Below are 12,022 nucleotides of genomic sequence, written 5' to 3'. Positions count from 1 at the left end.
AACATACATGGTGCAAGATTTGTTTTTCATTCAGCAACAAAGCTCTTCACGATTATGTAACACAGATAAGTACAATTATATAATTCTATTTAATTGTTTTATATCTTGTTTAATCTCTTCTTAATGACGTATATCTTGCAAAAATCTGGGATCACATCGATTAATTACTTGATTGGATCTCATATGTAGATATATGCATGTATGTGTGGGAAGAAACCATTAGATGAATTGCAGTAGAAGAAGTAGGCAAGGCGAATGATGCTTGAAAGGCTCCAAGATGAACAATGAGAAGTTTTGACTCCGTGGAGAGGCTTGAGTCTTATGAAAAAGGAGAACTAGAAGCATAAACGAATCTTTTCTTTTATTTTGAGAAAACACCATCGAGAACCCTCACATAGTTGCTTGACTAGGCTAGCTTGAGTTTGAAAAAGAATCAAATATCTAACATGGACACGCAAGATAAAATTTCTTCTGCACTAACCAACTCGCCCAAGGCCGAATACGTAAGAGGGAATTGAGATAGAGTAGTGAGAAGACCATTTTCAGACGGTGGGAACTCACCCCAAATCAATCGGAACTATGGCACTAGCTGCTGCGCCCTGCACTACAGTGGCGCAACTCGAGGCCCGGCTCACTACAAACCTTACCATGTGGCAAGCCTTGCGACTCAGTGGCAACAGCAATTCAAAACGTTAAAAAAAAAATGAAGACACTGCAGACCCACTAACGCCACAGAGGAACCCATGCTAGCGGCGCTTGCGTGCTACAATGGCAGCTACCATGCACATCACAGGACCTACATGCCTTAACGGAATTTGTAGCCTCCAACACACACAAGGGTTACACAACTGGCGTTATTTTTCTCCCAACCTCTAACCATCCCCATGCAGACGTGGGTATCACTCTAATTTCTCTCGACCATTATCTTTCCCTACCTGATCTCAGTCAACTAGTGTTTCTGTCACTCTCAAATCAGCTACTCGGCCAGCCGCCATGCAGACTCATACAAAGGTGTGCTTTGAGAGCTAGGTTTTTTCGATTTCCTCTGCCTTTCCATGCATAGCCGTCAGTATTAGATAATGCCCCTACCCATAGAGCGGCCCCTTCTCCACCAACCCCAACCAATGCCTCACAACCACCTCATACCCAAGACGCCCCCATGCATCTGTACTGCATTAACCACCACCCCCGCCACCTCATGTCACAGATGAGTTTCAGCTCTCTCTTGTACTTACTCAACCCACCTTTTTCACACTCACTACCTCTCTCTTTCTCTTCCCCTCTTTACAGCAGTACACGGGCACAACACTTCTCTCTCTCTACTTTCTGCATGCGACCCTTGGCCACCTACCGCAGACCCACCCAGTTCCCATGCAGAGGCACTCCCATTCATTCTCTCTCACATCTTTCTTGGAGTCGACTTGATTCATCCCATCCTCCCTCTATCTCTTGCATGGCGCCGGGCAGTCCAACCGCTTTCCCAGTCTCGTGAGCAACTGGTAAGCCTGTAATCTGGTTCTGGACCAACAGTTCAATTGCCTGTAATCCATTGCCTTTGGCAACGAAAGCAACATGATTAAAATTTTTAGAAACATCTAGCTTCTAACTTCATGACCCTACTCACCTTAAGGCGGCACCACACCCTCTACAGCACTCTTCAGAGTTCCTCCCATCCCCTTCTCATTCGTTGGTAGCCATCCAATCCTCAGGAAACTGTCAACCTCCTGTCTCACAGAAGAGCTCCTCCATCGCAACCTGCACATGTTGCGTTCTCTGTAGCCTTGGTTCCTTCATAACCTGCAACTTACCCCCCTCAGCCAGTGGCGCTCTCCCTTCATCTGATATGGCAGCCTCCCCCTCATGCAATTGGCGACCATTGGCAAAGCTCTTGACCAACGATAAAGCTCTTGAGCGACTGCTGTTAGGCTCTTCACGTTTTTCTTTACTTTAGCCTTGCCATTTTATTTTTTTAATCCAGACATTGGATTCGATTCACACGGATTGTCTTAGTTTGGCCTCCTATGTAAATTTGGCCTTTTGAAGCCGAGTAAATATATAGCATTTCATTTCATTTTCGCTCTATCTCTCGTCCCCCTCCGAGAATGACTACCTACTGCAATAGACATTGACGAAGCTCTTCAGCGACTGACGCAATACTTTCTCAGGGCTCCTCCCTTCTAGCTGGTGGCAAGCCGTTTTCCCACAGGTCAGGGTAGAGCAAGACTAGTTTTATCCTATGCTCTAATGACCATCACCTAAGACACATAAGACCATTCATTTTTTTCATCATTTTTGTACATTTAACCTTAGCAATTTTACACATATAAAAGAAAGGTGCATTGCACATATGTGCTCAAGTTGGGGTGGGTGCTCTCAAGGTTGAGCACCTTACCGTCTCCTTGAGCTTCCCTCTCCCGAGCATTCTCGGGCATTGAAGATGATGATCCTCATTTTAGTATGATCATTTTAGTCTTTTAGTCTAATATTTGACTTTACTTCATTTTAATTTTATAACCAGATATTGTATTGCATCCACAAGGACTATAAGAGCTTGGTGTCACAAGACATCTTGGCTTTAACAAAACATTTACCATACTCCATTTCATTACATTTCCTATACCCGATATCGGCAAGTTCTATGGGCACCATCGACCACTTCTCCATCGATTCAATTTGTGAATTTTGTCTCCCATGGATTCTCAATCTTCCACCGACACCTGTGGCTTCGCTTCCCCCAACGACCCACCCCTCCTCTCCGACAATACCCAGTCCTTGCACGATGAGCTCACAAAAATTTGATGAGACTACGACCACCTGGAAAACCGCTTTCGAAAGATTTGCCTTCGACTTTTGGACATGCAGGCCTCCGTCCATGCTTTACACTCTATTTTAATGAGCATCACCGAACATTTCTGCGGACGCACACCCTCCACTGACACCAAAAAACCTCGCCTCGCCCCTCCTACCACAACTTTCCCCAACCCTACACCATAGACATGTTACAAAAAAAAATTAAAAAAATCAAGGCTCCCTTTTGCCCTCCTTTCGTAGATCTCTAATGTAGCCCAATTTATTTTTATGGATATTGCAACATCTCTGTCAGCTCCCGTATGCAGGGATCATAACTAGTCTTTTAGTTTGCTTTAAGTTGTCAGCACTTCTCGTAACACACATAATCTAGCATGGTTTTTTTTTCAAATGACTTTTTCATATGTACACAACACATTTCTCACAATTTTGTCTACATTGTACTAACTAATTTTGATTAGCACAAGCTAGTATAAAATTTGATCTGCTCATTTCTACAAATATCCCCACTAAAACTCTCCATTCTAACCACTTTCCGCAATGTGTATCATGATACTACATCGTCTTTTGTGATTCGTTCAGGTTATAACAAGTCATGAACTCATTTGTAGAGATTCAAATTTGATGTACTGGCAACTTTATGAAAAAATTTCTTGCTAAATTACTCTCGCATATTTTTCTACTTCTTAGTAAAATTTGCCCAACATGCCTATCTTTATTACATTCACCACACCTTTAGGAAAATATGACTATCTGTCCCGCCAACATGAACCCACATGAGATTATTTTCACTACTTGTCTCATGTCCAATCATTCACACAGAGCCATGCAGACAAGAATGGGCACGATTTTCTTTTGAGTTTATTGTAAGCATATCATTAACAACAAATCGGTGCTTATTCGACTGCGTATACTAACCCTTTTATACAAGACAGGGCTACCCCATCTTCTTACACAATCTAAGCTGAATAATCCCACTTTCTCATCATTTAAAGGATAATCATGATAGCCTCAATAATTAGTCAACATACTTTTATCCTTCATATCGAACTGTAATGATTCCACCAAAATTTCATTCTTACTTCTTTTATTTTGGCCCATTGAAACAACTTAGAGTAGTTTGGTTCTTGCTTTTTTTTTTAATGTTTGTTTGTGGCATTAGTGGATCTATGCTAGAACTGCAAAGTATTTCTTCTTGCTAAGTTGTCTCCCATTTCAGTTTCAGCAAAGTTATGGATAACTTTTTATTTTTAATCCAGTTTACTTTCTTTTAAAATTTCAATTGTCAAGTCGTCATGCCAGCACTGTATATCTTAAAAGTGTAATCACACACTAATATTAAATCGAATTCTAGATAGACTGGATATTCTTTTATTTCATTGCAAATTACTAACACAAAATTACCAGTTGCAGTACTTGTACCTCTCCCCATATGCCATTAATGGTATATATACTTTCAAATACAGGATACCCTCATGGTATGTACATCAAATATGTCATTCCTCTTTTCATATTTTATTTCTCTTCGTTGTGTTCTAAGTTGCATACTCAAACATTGTTACGGCCATGGCTTCTAATTGTATTGAAAGGAAATTTTATTGAGATGCTTTGTCAATAAGCTATGCAACTACTCCGGTGAGCTAAGGTGCTTTGGGATATTGAACAACAATTTGTAAGTACTTTGATATACTCCAAAGTGGTGTCACACAAATAGTTAATATTTTTCTCCTTTATGTCTTGTCTAGTCCATTGGTCACAAGCACACAGATTCGCCGATTTAATCAGTGTGTCAATGCTCATCCTAGTGCAGATTCGCTGATTTAGATAGCACACTAACAAACTGCAGATTCACAATTTTTAAATACCAAATGCAAATTCGCCAATTTAGGCAGCATTAGTGCAGATTTTCCGATTTAGATAGCACGTCTTATTGGTGTAGATTTGCCGATTTAGGCAACACCAATCACAAAACCATGCTGCAGTGGTTGGGATTCGCCGATTTAATCAGTGTGTCAATGCTCATCCTAGTGCGGATTCGCTGATTTAGATAGCACACTAACAAACTGCAGATTCACAATTTTTAAATACCAAATGCAAATTCGCCAATTTAGGCAGCATTAGTGCAGATTTTCCCATTTAGATAGCACGTCTTATTGGTGTAGATTCGCCGATTTAGGCAACACCAATCACAAAACCATGCTGCAGTGGTTGGCCACCACTATAACTGGTATGATTTTGTTACCTAGGTATAGAAAATGAAAGATATTTTGGATTTAGATTATATTTGGAATTGGAATTGAAGTTGGATTCTCTAAATGATGATTTTTTGTCGCGACAATATTTATGGAATTGCAATTGACATTGATGAGAATTGACTTATTATGATGAGTGTAACCAATGATATCCTGATTCATCAAGATATAACATATACCGCTTATTCTAGTGGTATGGGACACTAGAATAGGTAGTATGTGGATGACAACAGGCATATGCAATGTTGTTAAGTTTCACTATTTTTATTATATGCTAATTTTTTGACACAGATTTCTAATGACTATTTTTGACATTGTTTGCAGATTTCTTATCTTTACAACTGAGGACAGTTGCTTTCGAACGGAGAGGTATGTTATGGTATTGATATTTACCCATTTATTGTAGCTGATAGGTGCCAAAAGCATCAGCACGTAATGGATTATGCAGAAGTATATTATATTTTATGTGTATTTAATTATTCAAGTGCTTTTTTATGAGCTTTGGCCATTTATGTCTAGCCAGCCAATTTGTACTCATATTTTAGCATTCACGAAATCTATAAATAATATGTGCAAGAGGGAAATGATCACTCTTGCATGGGGGAGATTGCACCTAGTGTCTTTGTATTCTTCTCTCCTCTCTTCTCTTCTCTCTCGTCGTGTTGGTGTAGCATTCCGCTCTAGGAGGTGTGCCTACACGTGGTATCTCGCACTCACACGCTCTTTGTTTCTTTACGATTGGATGATATGGTTACAGAATTTGTTAGGTATGCATACACTACAAGAGGCTATTCATATTAACGACGCTCACACAACGACGCTCAAAAAAAATAAAATCCGGCGTCGCTATGAGCGTCGCAAATTTACAAGTAAATTTGCGACGCTCATAGCGACGCCGGCTGGGCTAAGAAAAAAAACAGAGAGCGCCCAAAAACTCAGATCTGAGATCTGAGTTTTTCGGCGCCCTCAAGCAAGGAGCAGGTAACGCTCTCCCTCTCTCTCTCTCTCTCTCTCTCTTTCTTCTCCACACACACACACACACACACACACACACATACGAGGAGAGGAAGGAGAGCCAGGTATGCTCATTCCCTCTCCTCACTCTCATGTTCCCTTCCCCTCTTTCTCTCTCCTTCTCTCTCTCTCTCTCTCTCTCTCTCTCTCTCTCACACACACACACACACACACACACACACACAGTGTTTTTGAGAGAGAGAGAGAGAGAGAGAGAGAGAGAGAGAGTACAAACATAAACAAAAACACACACACACATACATAAACAAAGAATGCACACACACATTGAGAGAGAGAGCATGCATAAACAAAAAACGCACACATTGAGAGAGGAAAAGAGAGAGAGAACATGCATAAACAAAAAACGCACACATTGAGAGAGGAAAAGAGAGAGAAAACATGCATAAACAAAAAAACGCACACACATTGATAGAGAAAGAGAGAGAAACTAATTTAACGTCGTAGGAAACTAATTAAAATTAAAAGACCTAAAGATCTAGCCGACGAGGAGTTGAACTCAAGACCTATTATTCAAGAGGGAAATGGCATAACCAATCTATCATACTTGGCATGGGTGATGGTATACCATTTATCTCTTTTTATTGGCACACACATCCACACACGCTCACACACACAAGAAGAAGAGAGTTATAACGTCGTAGGAAACTATCCTAAAAGACGTTAAAGATTAGGTTAGATGTAGACTTACATTAAATTAGATTTAGGTTTATTTAAGTTAAATTAGATTAGATTTAGGTTTATTTTTAGTTAGATTTACGTTTATTTATGCTAGATTTAGATTTACGTTATATTAGATTAGATTTAGGTCTCCATAGACTGCGATGCCTGCATGAAGCGGGTGAAGAAAGCCCTCAATGGAATATAGGGTATTGCTGCTTTCACTCATGGTGGGCTCCGTCAATCCAAAAGTACTGGTGAAATGTCTTCAGAAGATAGGGAAGAAGGTGGATCTTCAGGGCGGCAAGAGTCACTACATCCCCGACAATGACCATCTAGACAACCTCTAGTCATTCACCAGCAACTTCAAAGTTAGTAACAAGAGCAAGAACGGTCTAAAGGGCCAATTGCTGTCGTCAGATGTGGATGGAGATGAGGCAGCGTCACCGCTGAAAGTTAACTCTCACATCTTTAGTGATGAGAATGCCAACTCTTGCCGAGTTATGTGAAAAATTATTTGTTAAATCAGTTTTAAGGTTCTTATAATCCCTGTTAGTTTAGTTCTTTGTTTTTAATATAACATAATTTACGTTAGATTTAGATTTATGTTATATTAGATTAGACTTAGGTTTATTTAGGTTTACCCACACACACACACACACACACACACACACACAAGAAGAAGAGAGTTTTAACATCGTAGGAAACTATCCCAAAAGACGTTAAAGATTAGGTTAGATGTAGACTTACGTTAAATTAGATTTAGGTTTATTTTTAGTTAGATTTACGATTATTTAGATTTACGCTTATTTACGTTAGATCGAGTCCACGCAAGAATTACTTACGGTTTAGGGTTTAGAGTTAGACGAACAGTGAAAAGATCTACTGTGAAAAGATGTTAAGATGCTGTGAAGTGCTACAGCTAGAGAAGAGGCAAAGGGGTTTTGTCCACTACATGCAGTATCATGTAGACGTGGGTGTGTAGATTTCTTGTACCCACAAATATAGGTATTGACCAATAAAGACGAGATTATAACCCGGTGGTTCTGATCTCCGTGCACCTCTAGACCGAGGTGTGCGGGGATTGGACATGACTAGAGAATGTGAGGTAAAGAGAGAGAGAGAGAGAGAGAGAGAGAGAGAGAGAGAGAGAGAGAGAGAGAGAGAGAGAGAGAGAGAGAGAGATAGAGACGAAGAATGCCAATAGAATATTAAATTTGTTGTCCAGGTTATAAGATTTTTATCCTCATTATGAGTAGTGACGAGGATGTGGGACCGTCCAACCGAAACACCTATCTCTCAACGAGGGTCTTATGTCCTTGTAATCAATGCAAGCATGCTGTGCGACGGACAAGACGTGTTTCTTTGTAGCACGTTCGCGAATTTGGCGAGTTCGATCCATCTATTATAGATCGAGTTGTTGCCAATTATAACTCGTCGGACTCTGACGCTGGCCAACAAGCAGCAATCTTGCAACCCAATAGACGTGTTCGCAGGCGCTTTGGTCACACAGCATATGTGAGGCCACAAGATGTAGCCTCTGACATCTCGGGGGATGATCATCCAGAGCACATTCCCAACGAGGCAATGTTTGAGCCCGAGATTGATGAAATGATCGAGACGATCATGGATTCAGAAAGGCTTATCTATGATGATATGAAAAGTGAAGCCAATACGCCATTGTATAATAGAGCACGTATGTCTAGATTGAAAGCACTCCTGGTTCTTCTCAACATGCAGGAAAAGTTTGGATGGAGTGACACTAGCGTCACAGTGCTTTTCAGGTGATCTATTACAATTAGTTTACTTTAATAAAACTCTAAATGTATAATGATCTGATAGATTTTTACACGACTGTATCGTATTTTTATGTTGTGTAGATTGCTTAAAGAGCACATACTACCAGCTGAAAATGTGATGCCAGATTCCCGAGATGAAGCAAGAAAGATCAAGCGTATCTTCTAGAGAATCATGTGTTACACGACGGCTTTTTGGGAAGAGAGCCACCAAGGATGTCTGCACAAGCATGGTTAGAGCAGAAGGAGATGTGCGATGACGGATGGCCTCCAGGGATGAAGAGACTATCTCTATGGTACGAGTTACCATACTGGCCCCGACTCATGATCAATCACTTGCTCGATCCAATGCACATATTCAAGAATGTGGGTAATCTACTATGGGACCATCTGACCGGCAAGAAAGATACTTTGGGAGCCAGAGTTGACCTTAGAAATGTGGATCGTATGGAGCAATATTGGCCGCAAACAGCGTCTGATGGATCGATTAAACTCCCTAAAGCACCATGGATTTTCACAGGAGCCCAAGAACGCAAAGTAAAAGAGACCATTCGATCTTTGCGGACCCCCACTGGCGTAATGCACTCGTTCTAAACGTGTTTTACTAAAGAAGGAAAGCTTACCGGTTTGAAGTCACACGATTGGCATAAAATGTGTCAGGTACGTTCATAGTGGACTTTAATATCATTGCATAAAATGTGGACTTTAATATCATTGCTGCACATACTTTACAGTTTATTTTACCAGTTGCCATTGAGGGATGTTTGTCTCTCGACATCCGTAACACAATCTACAAACTTGCAAAGCTGGTGCAATGGATCTCACAAAAAGAGATCAACGTAGACTCCATACCATTCGCCAAACTAAATGCTGCGGAGCTTGTATACATGTTTGAGAAACATTTTCCTACTACAATGCTAACCATTCAGGTGCATCTTCTTGTTCACATAGTTGATGAGGTGCAAATAGCTGGCACAGTTCATTCCAGATGGATGTTCTTCTTAGAACGTTTCAAGAAAACGCCTAAGAGATATGTGCGTCAAAAGGCACGTCCGGAGGGTAGCATGGCAGAAGGTTGGTTGGTATTAGAGTCCCTAGTGTCCATTGGAGAGTGGCTAGACGGATTTGATAAAGCCCGGGACACACTATGGCGAACCATAGATGATGAGCGCATATCTGGGATTGTCATGTGCAATCTCGGTGTTGAGAAGAAGATGACGGAAGATCTAGAGGCTAAAATCAACCGATTTTGCATGCTTCACAATCCAGTGATGCAAAAGTGGATTTCACAATATGAGGATGCAAAGCAAGAGCGACAAAGGGCACGAATCTAGTGGAGACGGGGAAGACGACCACCGATGCACTATCCAACGGTTCTGGAGAGCCTACCAACCTTCATGAGCTTAAGATGGTTGCACAACCAATTGAAAAGCGCACAACAATGCGGTGACGAAGTGACTGAGGAAGAGTGGGAGTACTCTCGGGGTTGCGCGACCAAGGTAAGTTTGCAATGTACGACTAGCTAGTGACTTTATTTCTAAACGTTTGAACGGCCACTCATAATCTTTGTTCGTTGTAGTATAAGTCATACACAGCAGCATGGTGTAAAGGTCGACATTTTAGGGTGGAACGGATCGACAAAAAGCGTTTTACTCAAGATTGTGGAATCATGGAAAAATTTGAACAGTCTAGTCGACGACGTTCCTCTGATGCAGATCCTGTGGTGGCAGAACTCACTTACTTCGGCACGCTGCAAGAGATTTTGAGGATCGATTACAGAGGATTTTTTGTCGACTTGTTCGACGTGCAATGGTTCAAGATAATCATGGAGGGTCGCAACGCTACTGTGCGTAGAGGAGAGTCTGGTTTTCTTGAGGTGGATTCTACTAGAAATGGACTGACCTAAGAGACACTTTCGTACTACCCGAGCATTGTGAACAAGTAAGTATGTAAATAGTTAACATCCCCCTTTTACAAGTTATGTGCTTGAAAGCTCTCATGTAAGTTATGTGGCTCTGGCAGGTAATATTTCATCCTACAAAGTCTACATCAAACTGGTGGTACGTCATAGAGGTAGCCCCTCGTAGTGCAAGGAAGTATGAAGGCTACCATGTGTCAATCACAATGGCATCAATGGAGGAGATCAGAGAAGATGCTCAATCAGAAGCTGCTGCGGTGGTGCCAGACGAGCATCAAGATGCTACTACTCTATATGGGGTGCATGCAGAGGAGCTACAAAATGAAACAGAGGATATGTGTTTAAACGGAGAGATCTATATAGATATAGGAAGTTATGCTGAGTTATGCGAGGATGAGAGAGAGATCTCTTAAAGCCACAAATATTGTATTTGAACAATTTTTCTCCGCGTTGTAAAAGCTCTGGCTCTCTAAGTACTTTCCATGGTGTATAACGCTCTTTTCCACTCGCGCTCACATCTTTTGATTGAAAATTCTGAGTTTTTGACTTGCCTCTTCTATCACTCAATTCATTGCGTCATTGTATTTATATGCGTCATTACGTCATTGTATTTTAATGGTCTTTGTGTCATTGTCTACTCTATTCATTCAATATTAAGTTTAAATATTTGTGTGTTTAATGCAGGTATGGATGATGAGGAGTTTCTTTCTTCTTTGTCACCACAGCAGAGACAGTGGTACGTGGAGCGTCATCGCTCTGGCGCATCATCGCGTGTTCCTACTCCATCCGCATCTCCCTCTCTTTCGGAGCATTCGGCGCGCTCCGAAGCTTCGGTGTCGACGAGATGATCTTCACACTCGTCTAGACACCGGCGCTCTAGTGGTGGCGGTGGCGGTTGTTGTGGGGATTCCGCCGCAGATGCCTCCACACCGCCTCATGTTCGATGAGGCTCTTTACCCTCTCCTTCTTTGCCCGCCCCCACACCAGCCACAACATCGCCATCTACGCCAGGTTTTACGCAGCTGACTGTTCCTAGCAGCTACACACCTCTACCTACTCTGCCAGGAGCCACCCCACTCGACACTCCTCGCTTCGGGGCCCAGACGTCGGTGGAGACACCTGACGTCCGTACCCCCATCGACACGCCGCTAGAGACCCCTACCGGGACACCCAGGTTCACGCGTCACCGGCCAGAGGGCTTGCCTTACTCCGTCGACTTCAGCGGCGGCATCATCATGGATGATTACGGCAAGAAGGTGATCTCGCACATGCGTGGTCTTTGCTCTCAGCTGTTTAGACAGTACATACTATAGAAATGGAGTGAAGTACCAAGTGATTTAAAAGACAGAGTCATCAGCATACTTCATGATGAGTTTTCCGTTCCAACACGGGATCAGCGCTTCAATGAAGACCTGATGAAGATTCGAATGCGCGAATACTGCAAACACAAGCGTTCCGAAGTGCAAAAAGCAATCAAGCATGGGTGGAACAGGCCAGATTGGCTGGCCAAAGAAGATTGGAAGAATGCGAAGAAAGCAGCGCGCGAGAATCCCGAC

Source organism: Adiantum capillus-veneris, chromosome 7, assembly GCF_014529385.1.
Source record: "Adiantum capillus-veneris isolate H3 chromosome 7, ASM1452938v2, whole genome shotgun sequence".
NCBI classification, from domain to species: Eukaryota; Viridiplantae; Streptophyta; class Polypodiopsida; order Polypodiales; family Pteridaceae; genus Adiantum; species Adiantum capillus-veneris.
The sequence above is the reverse complement of the archived record's forward strand: the minus strand, read 5'-3'. Positions refer to the sequence as shown.